Genomic DNA, 16,831 nt, shown 5'->3' with positions numbered 1-16,831 from the left:
TTCTTTTCTTTACGTCCCTTTATAGCTTTTGAATTTGATTCTGTGAATACGTTTCATGTTTGAGAAGTAAATTAAAAAACAAATACATTAGGGGCACCTAGGCGGCTTAGTCGGTTAAGCATCGTACTCTTGATTTCGGCTCAGGTCATGATCTCACGGTTTGTGAGATGTAGCTCCAAGTTGGGCACTGACAGTGGGGAGCCTGCTTGCGATTCTCTCTTCCCTCTCTGCCCTTCCTCTGCTCGTGCTGTGTGCGCTCTCTCTCTCTCAAAATAAATAAACTTCCAAGATAAATAAAAAGTAAAAATATTAGATGTGCTCAATAATGCTCTAGGTCAACTGAAACCATTATGTTTCAAAGCATTTAACATTTAGTTGTGCACCACTTACTATTTAATACTTAGGGGGCGCCTGGGTGGTGCAGTCGGTTGAGCGTCCGACTTCAGCCAGGTCATGATCTCGCGGTCCGTGAGTTCGAGCCCCGCGTCGGGCTCTGGGCTGATGGCTCAGAGCCTGGAGCCTGTTTCCGATTCTGTGTCTCCCTCTCTCTCTGCCCCTCCCCCGTTCATGCTCTGTCTCTCTCTGTCCCAAAAATAAATAAACGTTGAAAAAAAAAATTAAAAAAAAAAAAACTTAATAGTAGGTGTTCAATAAATGTGAATAAGAAATTTTGTACAGATATATTACTATAGTAACTTTTAGCAAAGGTGATTACACAATTTTTGCAGGCTTTCAATTATTCAAGTACAAATATTACTAAGGAGGGGGACCTGGGTGGCTCAGTCAATTAAGTGTCCCACTCTTGGTTTCGGCTCAGGTCATGATCTCACGGTTCGTGGAGTTGAGCCCCGGGCTGATCTCCACGGTTGACAACACGGAGCCTGCTTGGGATTCTCTTTCTCTCCCTCTCTCTCTGCATCCTCCCCCCCCCCCCACTCATGCACACACTCTCTCTCTCTCTCTTTCTCAAAATACACTTAAAACATATTACTAAGGAAAAAAGAATTAGGAACAAGTTGATAATAAGCTACTAAACATTAGGAAACTAAAAATGAGCTACATTTAGACACAGAAATCAGTATTGCTCAGAGTCATTCAAAGCAAAGATTTACAATAACAGCAGAATTGGAATAAATGAAATGTCATCTTGTCAATACCACCTCAACCTCATTAGCTGACCTGTGGTTAGACATTTAATATTAAAAAAAAATTTTGTGGGGCGCCCGGGTGGCTCAGTCGGTTAAGCGTTCGACTTCAGCTCAGGTTACGATCTCGCGAGTTCGAGCCCTGCGTCGGGCTCTGGGCTGATGGCTCAGAGCCTGGGGCCTGCTTCCGATTCTGTGTCTCCCTCTCTCTCTGACCCTCCCCTGTTCATGCTCTGTCTCTCTCTGTCTCAAAAATAAATAAACGTTAAAAAAAATTTTTTTTTAATTTTGTAATGTTTAATTTTGAGCGAGAGAGAGACAGAGCAGGAGCAGGTGAGGGGCTGAGAGGGAGGGAGACACAGAATCTGAAGCAGGCTCCAGGCTCCGAGCCGTCAGCACAGAGTCCGACATGGGGCTCGAACCCACAGACTGCGAGATCATGACCTGGGCCGAAGTCGGACGCTTAACCGACTGAGCCACCCAGGTGCCCTGACATTTAATATTAACATTGCCCATTATTCCTAATAGCCAAAAAGCGGGAACAATCCACATGTCTCTCAACAGATAAATGGACAAATACAATGTGGTACGATGGAATATTATTCGGCCATAAAAAGGAATGAAGTGCATGCTATCATGTATCTTGAACCTTGAAAATACTATCCTAAGTGAAAGAAGCCAGTCACAGAAGACCACATGGCTATATGTTCCATTTATATGAAAGTCCAGAACGAGGAAACTTATAAAGACAGTTACTTAAGGTTGGAGAGGTGGGAGGTTGAGGAGGTGGGCAGTTGGGGAGAATGAGAGCTTAAGTGTATGAGGTTTCTGGGATGCCTGGGTGGCTTAGTCGGTTGAGCTTGATTTTGGCTCAGGTCATGATCCCAGGGTGGTAGGATCGAGCCCCACGCTCAGCATGGAGCCTGTTTAAGATCCTCTCTCCCTCTGTCCCTCTCCCCCGCTCTCCCTCTTTCTCTCTAAAATTAAAAAAAAAAAAAAAAGAAGAAGAAGAAATAACTGATTTTAAAAAAAGAAAAAGAAAAATGGGGCACCTGGGTGGCTCAGTTGGTCACGAGTCCAATTCTCGATTTTGGCTCAGGTCGCGATCTCATGGTTTGTCGGTTCGAGCCCCAAATAGGGCTGACAGCGCAGAACCTGCTTGGGATGGTCTCTCTCTCTCAAAATAAATAAATAAACATTAAAAAACAAAAAAACAAAAATAAAATCTTTAGGGGCACCTGGGTGGCTCTGTTGGTTAAAGGTCTGACTCTTGATTTTGGCCCAAGTCATGATCTCATGGTTCGTGAGATTGAGACCCAGAGTCAGGCTCTGCGTTGAGCATGGAGCCTGCTTAAGATTCTCTCTCTGTTCTCTCTCTCTCTCTTAAAAAAAAAAAAGAGTATGAGGTTTCTTTCTGAGGTAATGAAAATGTTTGAAAATTGACTGTGGTGATGGTTATATGTATCTCAATACATTAAAATCCACTGAAACTGTATACTCAATAAAACTGCTTCAAAAAGTATATATATATATATATATATGTGTGTGTGTGTGTGTGTGTGTGTGTGTATATATGGGCACCTGGATGGCTCAGTCAGTTAAGCGTCCGACTTTGGCTCAGGTCACGATCTCACAGTTTGTGAGTTCGAGCTCTGCATCGGGCTCTGTGCTGACAGCTTAGAGCCTGGAACCTGCTTCAAATTCTAGGTCTCCTTCTCTCTCTGCTCCTCTCCCGCTCATGCTCTGTCTCTGTCTCAAAAATAAATAAAAACATTTAATAAAAAAGTGTGTATATATATATATATATATATATATATATATATCTCCCAATTTCCTCTTTGGTTCTAAAATTAATCAGTTATCACAATGCAGGTGCCATCCATAACATTCACTCCTGTTCACTCCTGACCTTTTGTTTAAAACAACTGAAAGAGAAAGAAAACCAAGGAACCCATTTGCTTAGTCTTCTTATAGATTCACATCATTATGTAGTTTATTAAGTGTGCTTCATAAGTTACTAATTTGCTGATTAGGTTTTCACAATTTTATCGTTATCAGCAAAGGCCACTCATAGCCGTTTATTTTTTTCACTCTTTCAAATGTATATATGGAGACCTGCCTCGTACCAGGTACGGTGAAAGAACCAGGAGAATGGCGCTTGCCCCTCGGGGTTTCTTTTCCTTTCTCCCTAGAAGTATGGTTCTTTTCATGGTGCGTCCACAGTACAGAGAGCATTCGATGCTCTCCCAGCAAAATGAAACAACGATGAGACTTCGAATCCTGGCTTCTCCTGCTCAATTTAAAGCCTGTGGCAATCAAGAAGTTTAAGGCAAGAAATGAAGGAGTAGTTACCTGCTACCTTCCTGGAGTCAGAGAAGACTGGCCAGAACGCTATACCCCAGAAAGTATGAGAACTGCACGTATGAATAATGGCTTATCGATGTTTCTTAGGGCTTCTGCACACATGGCTGTTTCCACAGCTGCAGGACCATCTACTGCAGAACTACATGCACACATCTACAATTTAGCGAAGCTGGAAAGAATTTTATTTTTGCAAAAACGAAATGGGGTGTGGCTCATTTTCTTGCCAAAGGGCTATTTTATTCCAAGACACTGCTGTCTGCTGACCTTCATTTATAGGCTGAGCAATGTTCTATTTAAGTCAAATTAACTCATAGTGGGCACTTTTTTTAGGATGCAGTAATTATTGCAAAGAAATAACAATGTTTAAATTTGATTTGTTCTTAGTTTAGATTTGATTACATTGGGTTATAAACGAATGTCTTTGTTCACACAAGGTTTAAATATAGGAATATTTTACGTTGAGAATAAGGGCCATATTTAAGTTCATTTTCCCCTTTTTTTTAATGTTTATTTATTTATTTTGAGGCAGAGCGAGTGCGAGGGAGAGGCAGGGAAAGGGGGAGAGAGGGAATCCCAAGCAGGCTCCGAATGGTCAGCGCAGAGCCAGCCGCGGGGCTCGATGCCGTGAACGGTGAGATCCTGGGCCGAAACCGAGAGTCGGACACTCCACTGACGGAGCCACCCCAGTGCCCCCATTTTCTACACGTCAGAATATTTTTAGGCTTCATGAAATGCAGTATTTTGTGTTTTTCTCGTCTACTAGACTGCAGGTGTATCTTATCCACCTTGGTGGCCGTGGCACCTAACAGTCTTCATTAAACATTTTAGTTGAATGATGAAACCACCCCACAGACTAACTGAGGAATTGTCTGTGTCCCCTTTTCTTTTCTAAAGATTATTTATTTATCTGAGAGACAGAGAGAGCGAGTGGGGGAGGGGCAGAGAGAGAGAGAGAGAGAGAGAGAGAGGGAGTGGGAGATGCAGGGCTCCAGCCCATGAACTATGAGATCACGACCTGAACCAAGAGTCAGATGCTTAACCAACTGAGCCACCCAGGCGCCCCATCCTTCCTTTCCTCTTAACACAAATCTCTGGTTAGGGAAGTTTCCCATCTTTGGCTTGCACCTATAAATATACTCTACTTTGCTTTTTTTTTTTTTGTCAGAGGGCCAACAAATCCCGGAACACTTTGATTCAGGGTCAGACACCCAACGTATGGGTCAGCTTATATTTTTAAACATGTAAACCTGTCAATATTACTTTTTGCTTATCTACAGTCATGACCATTTGGCTGTACTTGTTTTTTAATTATCCTAAGATGAAATAACACACTTTTCATTGTACGTAGCCACTTGTAAAAATGATTCAACTGTAGCTTTAAACCGGAGACCCACGAACTGCTCAAAATATTTGTTGAATGTGTCAGTGTCCTTCATCATTTCCTGGTTTTTGCTTTTGAAAACTTCCATTACAGGAAATAACGGGCATCATAAATCTAAGATTAATACCTTTTGGATTCAACCATTTCTAAAGGCCACACGTCTGTCGTCTTGGAAAGAAGTTGATTTCGTTTATAACCCTCTGCCTTCCCACTTGAATTTTTTTACTAGTTTATTTTCTCTTTTCTCGTGTTTTTACCAAGGTAACCTTTTTAACATTCGCGTGTCTATTTATCCTACGGTAGTAACACTGAAGATTTTGAAGCTTTTTTTCCCCTCTTCCCCCGGTCAAGCATCAACATTACCTATTATTACCTTTTCTCCTGATCTAATTATATTTGTCAGTAGTAATAAGTTCATAATGGTCTCTCTAATGTATGAATAGAGTCATGTTTCCAATGGTCCTTTGAGGGCAAACTCTTTAAACCGTTGGATGGCATAACTTCACAAAAGGATACATTAAATGGTAAACGGTTTTCCTAGCTTAAGTCAAGAAGCTTCTTCAACCTACATCATTGTTAAAAATCTTCCCTATGTACAATAAAAAGCAATGGGAAGCAATATTTTCACAATGCCATTAAGTAAAGCAGAAAAAATAAACTCCCTGATTTACCCTGAATGGTGATACGTAAGGAAAAACAGTTTGAATTTGGGGAAAATGACCAGGTAGATATACAGACACCTGACAAGATCATCTAAGGCAACATTCATTGACCTGTAAAAGGGAAATATTTATGGAGCACCTACTATCCGCTAGTTTCTTTATAAATGTTCTCATTCGATTTTATGGACAACACTGAAAACAAGTCGTATTGGCCCCATTTTGCAAATGGTGAAACTAGAACTTCCCCAGTGTCACAGAGATGCAAATGAGCAGAGCCCTTGGAACTCACATTTCAAGCTAAAACACATCCTGACTATAAAACACAGTTGGAGATGATCCCTCTGGAAAGAAAACACAAGAAGGTGGTAGGACTGAGCCATCAGGTCAGACCCATCTTCCACGTTACTTCTGGGTCATCGTGCTATGTCCAGACCGGCATGGCACTTAGTGAGACTGCTGAACTGGGAGACGGGAGAGAAACATCAGGGGAGAGTCTGTGTATCAGCACGGGATACATTTAGAGAGGGACATGCAGTGTATGTACTACGAGCCATTCAAATATACAAAATATTTGGGTTTTTTCCCATTTTTTAATGTTTGTTTATTTTTGAGAGAAAGAGAACACGTGGGGTAGGGGCAGAGAGAGAAACAGAGGACCCCAAGCGCAGAGAGCCCAATGCGGGACTCCAGCTCAGGAGCCATGAGATCATGACCTGAGCTGAAGTCAGATACTTAACAGACTGAGCCGCCCAGGCGCCCCCCCCCCCCCCCACTCCACCGCCTTCAAAACTTTTTTTTTTTTTAGTATTTATTTATTTTTTAATTTTATTTTACTTACAAAAATTTTTTCATGTTTTATTTATTTTTGAGAGAGAGACAGAGAGAGACAAACAGTGAGCGGGGGAGGGGCAGAGAAAGAAGGAGACACAGAATCCAAAGCAGGCTCCAGGCTCCGGGCTGTCAGCACAGAGCTGGACGTGGGGCTCAAACTCACGAACTGTGAGATCATGACCTGAGCTGAAGTCGGACGCTTAACCAACTGAGCCACCCAGGCGCCCCAATGTTTGTTTATTTTTGAGAGAGCAAATATACAAAGTATTTGTTAAATCTAGTGTTTGTAATCTGGGGAGTCACCGCACCCTGAAACTAGGCACAAATTAAGTTGGCAGCATCAGAATTCCTACCACGGTTGGAGCTCTGCTTATGAGTGAAATATAAAACTTTGAATTTGTTGAGTGACATCATGGTAATTTAAGGGACCAACAGCCTGAGACCCAAAAAAAGCCTATCGACAAACACAGTCACGTTACCAACTCCAAGATTAAAAGTTCCTTTAGGATATGGAAGGTACATGGTCACAAATAAGCTCTGTATACTTGAACTGAGTTTTAGAACAACCTGAAATCTAAAGGCAACTTAAAAATAAACCTGTCTTCCCTCCCCCATTAACAGTTCCGTTTTAAAAAATAGAACTTCCTATGATTGTATATACCCCACATGATTCTCCTTCATCCTGCTTCGCACCTGTGAAGTAGATCAGAGGAAACCAAAATATTTCCGTGACATATACTTTACCTAAACCAGCTTCAGTTTAGAGTCAAATACCATATACTATATAAAGAACAGCCTTTTTTGTTTTTGTTTTTGGAATACACTGTTTGCAATCAAAGCTCTTTTTTGCTTAAGCCAATGTTTAAATTTCAGAGATTGTCAAAGGACTTCATCTTTAAAAACAAAAATCTTTGCCATTTCTCTTCTAAGCATTTATCTCAAAGAAACAATCTGAGTTGCAAAAATGGTTTTGGCCCAAGGATGTTCACTGAAGCACTATCTATAAGAGATGGAAGCAACATAAACTTGCAGCAACCTGGAATTAGTGAAAAGAAATGATGAGATGCTCATTATGTGGAAGATCACAGTGGTTTAAAAATTTTTCAAAAATATTTGATTACGTGAAAACATGTTCATAATGTAGTGAGTGGAAAGAATGGAATACAAACTGTAAACACAGTATCATCCCAATTTTTAAAATATCTAACTTTCTCGGTGAGGGATGGGCTAGCTGGGTGATGGGTACTGAGGGCACTTGTGATGAGCACCGGGTGTTGCACGTACGTGATGAATCACCGAATCCTACTCCTGAAACCAACGGTGCACTGTATGTTAACTAACTAGAATTTAAATAAAAAATTTAAAAAGAAAAAAAGTACCTAACTTTCTTTCTACACTGGAAAAAGATAAAAAAAATATGAACAGGTGGTTCGATTATGAGTCATTTTCATTTTCTTTTTTATAAATCCTTTCATAGTTTCTTCTAACATTTTTACAGTGACTTTGTATTTTTTAACCCAAAGTGATTAAAAAAATTTTAAGTATGCACTACTAAAGATACTTTTTCAGTAAATTAAATCATACATGTGGATTATTATAGCATTTCCTATCATTCGCAGTTCTAGAAAACACTTTGCAGTCTATAATAGTAATTCTCTCTCACCTGAAATACAAGCCCCAAAATGCCAAAAAGAATAAAAAGAAATGACAAAAATGGGAATACACAAGCTGGTTATGAAATACAGAAAAAAAAATGCTGAAAAATTACACTAGTCTGTGAAAGATAGTGTCAATTACAGATTCAGTGTCAATTACAGAATGTTAATCTGCATGCAATACTATGTAATCAGCATATAATGAAGAATGCAATAATAAATATTCAAAGCTATTACACTGACTTTACAAATTTATTTCATAGAAGATAAAAACTTTATATATGCTATATGTAAATTATATCTATAATGTATATATAATGTATATATATAATGTGTGTGTGTATATATATATATATATACACACATATATACACACATATATACACAGCTTAAAAGAATCAGAGTTGGATTTTCAATAAATGGGTTACAAGATTACAAAAAATAATTTGCTATTGAATCTTAAAAAAACTTTTTAATGTTTATTTATTTTTGAGAGAGAGACAGAGTGTGAGCAGGGGAGGGGTACATAGAGAGGGAGACACAGAATCCGAAACAGGTTCCAGGCTCTGAGCTGTCAGCACAGAGGTCCCCGAGGGGCTCGAACCCACAAACAATGAGATCACGACCTGAGCTGAAGTCCGACACTTAACCGACTGAGCCACCCAGGCACCCCACTATTCAGTCTTTTAAAGCAGAGATAGTAGAAATAAGAGATGAGAGTTTATAAAAGACATTGACTTCTATTAGCAAAAAGAGCCCACTCTTCAGAAGTAGTCACATGGTACCAGGTTATTTCAAAAGTCCTTTAACTCCTGGCCTTTTGCTTATTTCATTTTAATTAAGTACTATCACTTTACAACTGCTTATTTCATTTTAATTAAGTACTATCACTTTACAAATGATATTTTGACAAATGCTATCGCATACCGTATGATTCCACTCGAGTGCAATGTAAGAAACAAAACAAATGAACAAAGAAAAAAAAAGAAAAAAGTCTCCTAAATGTAGAGACTGGTGGTTGCTAGAGGGGTGGTAGATGGGGGATGGGTGAAATAGGCAAAAGGGATTAAGAGTTCATTTCTGGTGCTGAGCACTGAGAAATGTACAGAACTGTTGAATCGCTATTATCGTACAGCCGAAACCAATATAAACACTGTATTTTGCTTATACTGGCATTTAATAGATAAAAACATAATTTTAACCAACCAAATAAAAATGCATGATAATGCAAGGAATGACAATGGTTAATGCACCAGCATATAATTGGCAAGGTGACAATAAACACTGAAAATTAATTCCGTGTTAACCGTTTTAAGGGTGGGAGGTAAAAAGGACACCTCAGAAGCCAGCTATCCAACTTGCTTTTCAAACACAGATCTACCTAACTTCTCATCTTTTCAGTGTTAATGATGGCACTCCACTTAAATATACAGATTATCTCCTCCATTAGGAGCTTTTCCAAACCTGCACTCCTTTAAAGGGTACTTGCTTAGGGAGAAGCACTTGGCTTTCTCTGTGGGCAGTTTTACACAAGACCTCCCATTGTGGGCAGTCACAAAACTAAGAATGAAGTAGGATAAGCCAAAGGATTCTGTAATGATTACCAACAAACACTAAAATACTGCTCAGTAGTTACTTGAGAAGGAGGGGGGAGAAAAACCCCATCACATTAATGGCTTTACCAGGCTGCCTGGCATAATATTTGAGAGGAAAAAAAAAACATATAAGAAAGTATTACATATAGGTTTTTATTCTCTTGTCATTAACCATTTCTCTTATTTTTCATTTTATTAGGTTTGCCTTTATTTCTCCTTTGCTTGTAAAACTGGAGGGCTGGAGAATATTTACAGACAAGTTAAAATGGGGCGAGACCTCAGTGATGAGATTTCTACCATTTCCGTAAAACTTTGTTGACGTTTTAGCGTTTCAGTGATATACTGTTCCAGTACTTTGATTTTATATAGCACCTGTCTGCTGAAGAACCAAGGCTCACTTATCCATATCTCACTTATCCTTTCAGCATGCCTGGGAAATACATAGATTGGAAACAGATGGCTTAATAAAGTAAGATCCAAACATGAACACCGAGAACTTGTGTGATTTACCTACAATGGCCTGTGTGTCCCAACCGTAGAGAGCGAAAAGCCGCTGCCTTCCACGCTCAGTGCCTTTTCCAATAAACGACACTGCCTCCTTACCATCAAACACATTTCCAGACCTTTAAGAAAAACGAAGCTTTCCTGAAGCTACCAGTCTGCCAACAAGGTATTTAGCTTGGTTCCATACAGGTGCATTAAAAATTTTTAAATCAACTAATGTAACTGAAATAAGCCAGACTATAACTATCTGAAAAAAAAAAAAATCCAAGCAAAACAAAATTCTGGAGTCATGCTCTCAGCCGTATAAATGAGAAAATGCAAAATGTATTCAATGTTAGTTAGCAACATAAGCTTAAGTGACTTTCTCAAGGTCAAAGTAGGAGTCAATAGCAGAGCCATGTCTAGAATCGAGTTCTTCTGAAGCTAAGTCCAACATACTTTTCCTCTAGTATTTTGATTTTCACTTAAAGGCATTGTTTTTTCCTCCCTAAAACATTTCATACTGACAGTTGCCTTTTGAGTGCTAAGATGAAGGTAAATTACATATTATTAAGCATATTGAATTTTTATGACCTTCTAAGACTGACATTTCAGGATTAGACAGTTTATATTTTTAAGCCATAACTATAACCAAAGCTGTATCATAACTAAAAACAGCCAGGGCTGACCATTCGTATCTAAAATAGCTTCCAACAGTGTAATGTATCCGAAAAGCTTTTGAAACCTCCAACACAGTGAAGGTACATTATAGGGTATATCATTCTCTAGAATAATCACACAGACTCAAAACACGATCTGGCTGTTTTCTTCTAAACTGTGTTTTATTAGTTTCACAGATCAAATTTTTCCCGCTCTGGATGACTCTTAACCAAAAGAAAACTTATTATATGAGCAAACATGAAATGATTCTAAAACCAGATACCCAAGTTGTCATGTACTGATAGATGTTCATTTTCAATTTTATACCAGCATCTTTTGGAATCTGTCCTAAAGAGCAAAAAAGAGTTTAGCAGTCATGTTTCACCTAGATTGGGCTACATGAAATACAGTAAGAAATTCATGACTTTATCATATGTGGTAAGAATATCATGTCAGTAAATTTCTTGGAAAGGCAAGTGGAAGTAATGCCTAAAACAGAATATGGAATCATGGAAAGTGGTCTTTCTTCCTATTTCCCGATCAGTTTCACCAAAAAGAAACCACTTTCGTTCTCCAGCACCATGGCCAAGCTACCCCTTCTTTTCAGTAACACTCATGTGGTTTGCCAAGGAGCAAAATTTCATTTGGTTCAGATAGTGCTCTGGATACTGACGTTCTGCCAGTATAAACACTTGGGTCTAATGTGCATGTAACCATTTGTAGAAGAGATGTAATCTCAACCAAAATATTACTTACCAATTATAATTAATCCTTCCACCCAAAATGCCGTAAGCCAAGACATTTTTAGCAATGGTATCTAAATGATGGTATCAGACTAGAGACCCTGGACTTCAGTGTGGAGTGTCTGTACTAAGTCAAGGCAGAGCATAATTTGGCTCCCTACCCCAAATAAAGAAAGAGGTTGATAACTTGCTAGATCTAACAGAGATTCAGAATTAGACTCACAACCCCCTGATGGTAAAACCTGAGTTCACTAAACGATACCCCCCAAATGAAGTCAGTAACAAAGTCAGTGGTTTTAAAAGAGTGAACATCTGAAGACAAGTGACATGCTGTGTAGGCTGAGAGCCTAGAGATGATCCTGTTTTGACATGAGTTAATAATATTTTTTATGAGTTTTTTTACGTGCATTTATTTATTTTGAGAGACTGTGTGCGCACCGCCCCCAACCCAGCTGTCAGCAGGTGGATCCCACCGCGAGATCATGACCTGAGCTGAAATCAAGGGTCGAACACTTAACTGACTGAGCCCCCCAGGAGCCTTGGGTTTAATAATATTTTGAAAAGGGCTCATCTCCCTTCCACTTCAACCTCATTGGACAGTTGTACTCTCTTTTTGAGGTTAAATATTTATTAGGAGTTCAATCTAAAATGTTATTATCACCTCACCTCCACTAGGGGGTTCTATCAACCAGCATCGTTAACTCCAATAGCCCAGGTGTAGCTTAAATCCACTTTGAGCTAATCTGTGCCACAAGGCTAGCCTTGGGGTCAGAACTACATGCTTTAGAGGAGTTCTTGTTTTTAGGCTCAGGAACCCAAGCACAGCACAAAAAAAAAAAGAGTGCTCAAGTCGCTCCGAGGTTGCTGCAGTGGACGAGGGGTTATTTTGGCTAATGCATACAAAGCCAAAATGTCTTAACTGTTCCCAGTTTCATTTATAGCTGCCCTAGTTTCAAGGCTGAATATGTATCAACTGGATCCATTTTTGTAAATAAGGAAAGCTTTTAAACTCCTGACCTCAGAGATTCCTCTGCCCACTGCCCACTTTTATTTTTTTTTTCCTCTGTCCATTTCAGTACTCTGGGGTAGAGTCTCTATCAGCCCTGCCACGTTTTTCCAACAGCAACCTTAACTTGGGCCACCTGGGCAGGTAATGGTCATTATGGGAGTCGTTTCAGGATCCTCTCATTACTGCATCAAGAATCTGACGGCTAAAGATACTGAGTGGCTCAGTTGGTTGAGCCTCCCACTCTTTTTTTTTTTTTTTAATGTTTTATTTTTGAGAGAGCACGAGCGGGGGAGGGGCAGAAAAAGGGGGACAGAGGATCCGAAGCAGGCTCTTGGCTGACAGCAGCGAGCAGACGAGGAGGTCCCTCCCACTCACGAACCCGGAGATCATGACCTGAGCCAAAGTCTGAAGCTCAACCAACTGAGCCACCCGGGCGCCCCAAGCCTCCCACTCTTGATTTTGGCTCAGGTCATGATCTCCTGGTGGTGACATTGAGCCTCAGCCTTGGGCTCTGGTCTGACCGTGCAGAGCCTGCTTGGGATTTTCTCCCTCTCTCTCTGCCCCTCCCTGCTTGTAGGAGCCTGCGCCCTGTCTCTCAAAATAAATAAATAATCATTTAAAAAAAGAGACACTTTTTCAAAAAACAGATTCTGACAGGCAAAGTCGCAACCAGCTCAACTTATCAAATTTAGAATCCACAGTTTTTGTGCCTGATTTCTGATCCAATTAATTCCAAACCACAAATAACTGGTGGTTAATTTTAGTCAAGAAATGATCCATCACCTTCAAGTAGATGCCTAATAAAGAGAACAGTTCAATTAGAATATAGGCCAGAACCAGGAATATGGGTAAATCCTAATTTTTTTTAACACCATCTTACAGAATACAGCTTCAAAAGGATCATTTAGGCATGAGGTGGGTGTAAATTAGAAGGACGATTTTCCTAGAAAATAATCAGTAAGATATGCTTTGAATTCAGGAAAGCCTTAAGTAGATTGAAAGGCCCCTGGGGAGGTATATGTCCCAGCACAAACACAGTTCAAGCCCTTATTTCAAAAACAGCTCCTGTCTTTATTTTGGGTAAAATCTGAGCACCAAATTCCCTTTCTGTTCCCCTCATCCAAATCCAAGCAGAATTCCCTGGAGTACGGGCTAGCTCACACTCCCCCTCTGCTTTTTTGTCGCGGTTGTTTTTGGAAAATGGGCTTCAGCCATTACATTCCAGTTTTAAAGGCAAAAGAAGTCATGTGACCATTACCCTAGGGGCATCAGAGATTTGCAGCACGTGATGCCAATCAGCAAGTGTGGGACATCGGTCGCTTCGTGGAATTCACTGTAAATTGCATCTCCAGGATCACGTTGAGGCTCCCAAACACAGTGTGACATCGGTAAAGTCGAGTTTAAGTGCTTACCTCTCAGGAGTCTGTCATTTCGCTTTACGTTTTCTACCTACAGTGCGGCCAGCCAGGCTCTGTGCCCCCACTCCACCCCTTCCCTCGAAACAGGTCAGGCACCCCCAGCATCCCGTCGGGGTGATCCTATACGGTGAGGCTCTCCAACGCAGTTAGTTCTAAGCCCAACCTGCACCACTAGGGATGGTGTGCAGAACTGGTGAGGAGCAAGAGGCAGCGCGTCGGGCAAGTGTCAGAAAGCATTAACCTCATTCCACCTCCCAGCCTGGGATCGTCTCCGGTGCTGGAGCCGGGCCGTCGGAGCCGCCAGCACGCTAGAGCGGTAGCAGCGGCGGCGGCAACTTTGGGACTGGCAAGAAGCCAGGGAGGGGGTGGTCAGCGTCCCCCCGGCCTCTTATTAGAGCGCTTAAGTACCGCGGGTGGAAAAAAGTAAACAGCGGCAAGTGCAGCTGTGGGGGCGGGGGGGGGGGAGGCGGGGAGGGCACATCACCCCCTCCCACTGCCCCCGCCGCTCAGCCTCTCACGGAGCCCCGGGAGGTCCCGGGCTGCTGCTGCCCCGACCGCGCGCTCGGGGCTACGGAGCCCGAGGAGCCGAGCAGGGAGCAGCCCGAGGGCGCGGAGTCGGGGGAGACGAGAGCCGAAAGGTTCTGCCCTACTGGCCCGGAGATGTTGTGCTACTGAAAGGAAAAAAGTGCTTACTCATAGGGAGATGCGGTGCGATCGCGGCGCTCTCGCGAATGGCCAGGGAAACGAGCGGGAGGCCGGCAGTCGGAGCCCCGCTAATTTCCCTGGGCCAAGGCAGCCGCTCAGCGCCCCGGAACTGGCGTGAGCCCGCGAGGTCAGCCGAGGCGGGCGAGCCGGGGCTGGAGGCGTCGCAGGCGGCCGGCTCCGGGATTTCCTGAGTCCGGGGCGGGAGGGGGCGGGGGGCGGGGGATGGCAGTAGCCGGGGAAGGACGACGGAGGGAAGTTAGGCGCTCGGTTTCCACTTCGGGGCGGCCGCCACGGAAGGGGAGAAGGGCAAGGGTTGGCGTCCAGGACTGCAGCCGCAGGTAGGCAACAAGTTAAGAGCAACTAGCGAGAAAGCACCATCCCTGCGGTTAAGAGCAGAAAACGTGTTTGCGGCGGGTGGTCGTGGGGCCCGCTGTCACTCCCACCCATCGCGGTTGCCAACGATCGCTTTGGCGCCCGAGGGCTGGGACTGGAATTTTTGCAGCCCCCTCTCCGCCCCGCGTCCCCGGCGCGCGGGGCACGTTCCGGCAGAGGTGCCCGGAGATGCTCTCCCCGGGACCCACGCCTGCCCACGCCCCGGGTACTCGCTCCCGTCGTGCCCTCCCGTGCCCACAAAGCACTTACATAAAGTCGCAGAGTCCCGGATCTGGCCCGACAGCCTCCGACCGACGCGCCCGGACAACTTCTGCCTCTCGAAATCTTTGCGGCAGTGGTTCTAAAGCCAGCGCTCCCTCCGCCCCTCGGCCGCCGCCATTGGCTCGGGTGGTGCTAGCCCTCGGCCTGGGAACCTGGAAGAGGATTGGGCCACGAGCCTGTCACATCAACTGGGTGGGGAACTGGGAGAAGAGTCGCCTGGGTGGACACCCCGGTGGGATGGGGACTCTAACTCTGCGGCGAGGAGCGGAGACCGGTCCCTCGCGCCGGCTTCTCCCCCTCCCCGGCTAAAAAGAGATTAGAAGTCCACAGTGCCTGGCTCAGCGTAATGTGCAAAAAGGAAAAGAAAAAAAAAGGGGGGGGGGGGGACAATGTAAAGATGTGAATGTTGGGAATGGGAGTTTGAAAGTCACTAAGCCCCTACTTAAGTCTGAGGGTACAGTTTTTTCCCCTGAATGGTGAAGAGAGCCTGGGCGCGGAAAGGGACATTTCTAGTAGTTTCGACTGTTCGGATCAGCCCAGGTGCGAAACAACGCAGAGGGGAAACCTCAGCAATCTTCCCTTTAACCTTCCGAGGTCCAAGGGGCAGAATATGGACGGGACCGGCTCTCGGGTCTTTGGTTTCGTGCCAAGTACATCGTTGACCCCAGTCACCTAGTGTGGCCGCTTTGTCCGAGCGGCAAGGGGTGAGAAGTCGAGGTGGGAAGGCATGGTGCAAGTAACCTCGTTCCGCTCGGTTGGCTAGAAATGGATGTCAACTCTCATCCGTCTCTTTCCACCAGAGAAAACTTGGGAGACGCGCTTCCCGGAATACCTTCTCTGTTACCCAGAGTACCCTTTCTTCTCCTTTGCCCAGCCGATTGCCTCCAGGTTACCACAGCTGGCTTCTTGCAAGAACAGACGCGGAGGTTTCCCCTCCGGATCTGCATTCCAATCCTTTGGCTCGCTGCAGGTCCAAAATCAGCTCCGAGGGCCAGAGTTGGAGGGATTCTCCAGGGTCAGGTCAAGGGATTGGCTTGTGGGACAGCTGCGGAGGAGAAAGTCTAAGCCCTTTCCCGTTCCAGTCGTAACCATTTTGTTCCGGAAATGTGTGCTTGGAATTTTTTTTTTTTTTTTTTTTTTTTTTTTTTTGCGAATTTAAAATGGGTTCAATGGCATCCCAGTTTACACGCATTTTAGGAAAAAATGCTAAATTAAGAGTGGCCTCAAAAATTGAATGCTCCTGTAAAGAAGCCCCCGCTTGATCTGCTGTTATGAATTTGCTTAGAGAAATTAACCCGTAGTGAGTGCCCGGACTTCTTAAATGGGAAGAGGTACGGGGGTCCATAGACTGCCTAAAAGCTACATAACCAGGGAAGGACTTGACACAGAGAGGCGGGAGGAGGCAACCTGGAAGGGGATTAATGATTAACCAACTAGAAGGACTTATGAAAGGCACGGGAAGGTGAAAAAGAAACGAGAGGGCAATCATGCCTTCAGAAACATTGAGCTTCTGTTATGAGAGATTT

The 16,831-nt window shown here is 43.2% G+C and overlaps 1 protein-coding gene across 8 annotated transcripts in view; it reads right to left on the bottom strand.

Moving 5' to 3' along the window:
- The window catches only part of PLS3 (plastin 3), a 91,767-nt gene extending 75,352 nt beyond the window's left edge, over positions 1–16,415 (bottom strand). For 2 of the 8 annotated variants that reach the window (XM_045472279.1, XM_045472283.1), the window contains exon 1: positions 15,294–16,415. The gene's annotated coding sequence lies outside the window, so the exon portion shown is untranslated. Of the gene's footprint in view, positions 1–14,639; positions 15,032–15,293 lie in introns of all 8 variants that reach the window. The other 6 variants (XM_045472281.1, XM_045472284.1, XM_045472285.1 and 3 more) reach the window with 5 other exon arrangements.
- Positions 16,416–16,831: the final 416 nt, after the last annotated feature.

The sequence above is a fragment of the Leopardus geoffroyi genome, chromosome X (genome assembly GCF_018350155.1).
Source record: "Leopardus geoffroyi isolate Oge1 chromosome X, O.geoffroyi_Oge1_pat1.0, whole genome shotgun sequence".
NCBI classification, from domain to species: Eukaryota; Metazoa; Chordata; class Mammalia; order Carnivora; family Felidae; genus Leopardus; species Leopardus geoffroyi.
This window is presented reverse-complemented; position numbering and strand designations above follow the sequence as displayed.